Consider the following 4,525-nt stretch of genomic DNA (forward strand, 5'->3'; position numbering starts at 1 on the left):
ACTGTAATAGTACAAAGGCCAGGTAGAGAGGGAAATGAAAATATACATTTAGTACATATAATGTTGTATAATATCACACGACTGTTGCTTGTCATATATTGAAGGTGAATGCTATAAATTCTAAAGACAATGGTAAACAAGGCTTAATTTAAAAAACAACAGTTATATCTAATAAGACAAAATATATTAAATTAAAATGAAATGCTATAAAAGAAGGTAGAAAAAGAAAAGAAAGGAACAGAGTTCCCACAGAGTGGGTTAAAAGAGTCAGTGTTGCCATAGCTGTGGCAAGGATCACAGCTGTGGCTCAGATTCAGTCCCTGGCCCAGGAATTTCAAAATGCCACGGGTGTGGCCATAAATAATAATAATAATGAAGAAAAGAATGGAACAAAATGGACAAACAGAAAAAATAAAAAGAAATGGTAGATTTAAATCATATCGATAATCACAGTAAATGTACAGGTGATCCTCATTATTTATGGATTCTGTATTTTCAAATTTGTCTACTCACTAACATTTATTGGTAACCCCAAAATCAATATTTGCTGCATCTCCCTGGTCACCCATGAACTTACTCAAAGCAGTGAGAAACTTAAATGACCATCATGCAAGTTCTCAGGTGAAGTTAAACAAGGTGACACTCTGTCTTGCTTCAGTTTTCATGCTGTAGCAATCACTTTGGCAGCACATACACTAAAATTGGAAAGAAACAGAGAAGATTAGCATGGGCCTGGAGCAAGGACAACATGGAAGTTCGTAAAGCATTCCATATTTTTAGCAAAGAGGAAATATATAAAATAGAGATTAAAAAACAATGGAAAATATCCATAAAACCAAGAGCTGGTTCTTTGAAAAGATAAACAAAATTGACAAACTTCATGAGGAAGAAAAGAGAGAGGACTCAAATAAACAAAATAAGAAATTAAAAAGGAGAAAGAAGAACTAATACTGCAGAAACAAAACAAAACAAAAAAACACAAAAGAATACTAGGAACAATTATATGCCAACACATTTGACAACCTAGAAAAAATGCACAAGTTTCTAGAAACATACAAAATTGAATGGAGTAGAAATAGATAATTTGAACAGATTGATCACTAGAAGTGAAATAGAGTCTGTGCTTTTAAAACACTGCCTACAAACAAAAGTCCAAGACCAGATGACTTCACAGGTGAATTCTACCAAATATACAAAGAAACCATACTGATCCTTCTCAAACTCCTCCAAAAGATTGAAGAGGAGGGAACATTCCCAAAGGTGTTCTTTGAAGCCACCATCACCCTAATACCAAAAACAGACGCAGGCACCTCCAAAAAAAGAAAATTATAGGCCAGCTGCCATATTGTAAACATATGTCCATTTCATGGTCTATTTAGTAACACGGTTTTGCAGTTTTGTGCATTATGTTGGCGATTTCACTATTTTAAGTGGCCCCAAAGCATAGTGCTCAGGCTCTGCGTAGTGTTCTTAAGCCCAAGAAAGCTATGCCTTACAATGACAATGCTTGTGTTAGATAAGTTTCCTTCAGGCATGAAAAATATTACTGTTGGCCCAGAGTTCAATGTGAATGAATCAGCAATATATATTAAAGAAAGTGTTGTTAAAAAGAAACATACGTAAAACAAGGTTCTATATTGATTGGCTAACAAATCAACTATAGCCAGAGGCTCCAGGAGATTATGTTGTATTTCCCCAAGGAGCATGCTTAGGTATTTACTAATTCAGTGACCATGGTGACTTTTTATAACATAACTATTATGTAGAGCAAGAGCCAAGTGTAAAAGCTCTTAACAACCCAATTAAATGACAGAGATTGTCAGAATGGATTTAAAAAAAAGCAAGACCCAAATTACTTGCCTACAAGAAACGTTTTAAATATAATGATATAAATAGGTTTAAAAAAGAGATGAGAAACATTATAGCATATTAACACTAATCAAAAGAAAATCAATTAACATCAAAGATTCCAGAACAAGATTATCCCAGGATACAGAGATTAATTTCATAATGAGGATGAATGGATCAGCTCCTAAAGAAGACATAATAATTCTAAGCATTTATGTACCTAACATCTGAGCCTCTAAATCTGAATCTGAAACTGATATAACTGAAAAGTGAAATGCACAAACCCACAATTATAGGTCAATCCCTGATAATAAATGTCTTATAAAACTACATAGTGATTCTGCTTCTTTGAATGCTGATGGATACATTTACCTTATTAATTAAAACAGAAAAACGCATAAGATCATCTCAGTGCAGAGAGCAAAAGAATTTGACAAAATTGAACTTACATTTCTCAGCAAAATAGGAATAGAAAAAAATTCTCAATATAATAAAGGGCATCTATAAAAAATCTACAGTTAATGGCATTCTTAATGGCTAAACACTGAATGTTTTCCACCTAAGATCAGGAGCAAGGTACATGTATCAGCTGCTACCACTACTATTCAACCTCGTACTGGAGATTCTAACTAGGGAAGTAAAATTTTTAAAAAGAAATAAAAGGCAACCAGCTTAGAAAGAATCAAACTTTCTTTATTCATAGATGATATTATCATCTATATAGAAAATATGATGGAATCTACACAAATGCTACTAGAATTAATAATTGCATTTTGACAATATCAAATATATAAGATTGATATAAAAAGATTACTATAAAACAATAAATTGAGTTTCTGTATTCTAACAGTGAATAATGGAAAGCTGAAATTTTAAAAATAGATTATTTATAATAGCAAAAAATTACAGAATACTTAGGGCTGAACTGAATTTGACAAAATATGTATGTCAAAGACATATACTTAAACCTACAAGGATTACTAAAGAAAAAGTCAAAATAAATCCGAGTCATCATATTCATAGATTGAAAGACTACATTAAGAATGTTAATTGTCCCCAAAATGATCTATAGATTTAATGCAGTCCCAATAAAACCCTGATAAGCTTATTGTAAAATTGATAAACTACTTCTAAAATTTGTATGAAAAAACAGAGGACCTAGCACAACTCAAACAACTTTGAAGAAAAAAAGCAAAGTTGCAGGACTGATGCTACTTGACTTCAAGACCTATTATAAAGCCACAGTAATCAAGACAGTTTGGTACCGGAATAAAGTAAATAAATAGATGAGTACACTACAAAAGAAAGTTCAGAAATAGACCTACATATTCATGATCAATTAATTTTCAAATTGGTGTCAAAGCAGTTCAATGAAAAAAAAGAGAGGTTCATCAACAAATGGTGCTGAAACAATTGGATGGATGAGATAGAATGATATTTTATCATAACTAACATCATGTAATGCAAAACCTAAAACCAGAAAACTTCTTGGAAAAAAACCTTAGGAGACAGTCCCCGTGTCTTTTTTAAAATACAAAACCAAAAGCATGATCCATAAAAGAAAAACTTTGGATTTTATCAAAATTAAGGATTCTGTACTTTGAAAGATAATTAAGGGAACGGAAATACCAAACACAGATTAAAAGAAAATATTTGCAAATCACATTTCTGATAAAGAACTTACATACTAAAATGTACTTTTTAAAATTTTGAAAATCAAAATAAGGACACAAAAATTCAACTAAAACTCACCAAAGATTTTAACAGATGCTTTCACAAAGAAGATATATGGATGATAATTACCTACATGAAAAGATGCTTGATATCACTCATCATTAGGGAGATATAAATTAAAACCACAATGAGTTTTTATCACCCTTATTAGAATGGCTAAAATGAAAAAGACTGGCCATATCAAAGGTTAACAGGATCTGAAGAAACTGGAACTCTCATTTACTGTTGGTGGGAAAGTGAAATGATACAACGTTGGAAAAGACTTTGGTATTTTGTAAAATTCTGTGCCATGCAACTATTATATGATCCATCTATTGCACCCAAGAAAAATGAATTTACATATTTATATGCAAGTGTTCATAGAAGCTTCATTTTTGATAACCAAAAACTTTAAACAGTCCATATATTGATCAACAGGTAAATGGATAATCCAATCATGGTGTATTCATTAGTTGAAAAGTACTTATCAATAAAACAGCTAACAATATAGACAGTCTAATTAATTATCCTGAGTGAAAGAAGCCAGAATGAAAGAGCACATACTCTGTGTTCCATTTATTAAAAATCCTAGAAAATTCAAACTTATCTATTGACTTAAAGCAGAATATTGATTGCCTGGAAACAGAGTGGCCTGGAGGAGGGGGGAATGTATTACAAAAGGTCTTGTGTTGGCTCAAATCTTCCACTATTTTCTCTGCTAAACTATTTTGTTTATCCAATGCAGGATGGTATCATTTATATTTTTTATATAGTCAATCCAGTATTAAGTGCACAGTTTTTCTAATTAGCATATAACAGTTAGATTAGTGGTACATGGCACTTAGGGCAAGCGTGAAAATAATGGCCATCACAAACACTGAAATTGCCAGCACTATTTGATTATAATGGAGTCATCCAGGAGTTCCCATTGTGGTGCAGGGGAAATGAATCTGACTAGGAATGA

At 32.1% G+C, this 4,525-nt stretch overlaps 1 non-coding gene across 1 annotated transcript; it reads left to right on the forward strand.

The window, feature by feature from the left end:
* The first annotated feature begins 671 nt into the window (after positions 1-671).
* LOC125110480 (U6 spliceosomal RNA) lies at positions 672-778 on the forward strand. Its single transcript, XR_007130653.1, has one exon. It is a non-coding gene; the product is annotated as a U6 spliceosomal RNA (small nuclear RNA).
* Positions 779-4,525: the final 3,747 nt, after the last annotated feature.

The sequence above is a fragment of the Phacochoerus africanus genome, chromosome 10 (genome assembly GCF_016906955.1).
Source record: "Phacochoerus africanus isolate WHEZ1 chromosome 10, ROS_Pafr_v1, whole genome shotgun sequence".
Lineage (NCBI taxonomy): Eukaryota > Metazoa > Chordata > Mammalia > Artiodactyla > Suidae > Phacochoerus > Phacochoerus africanus.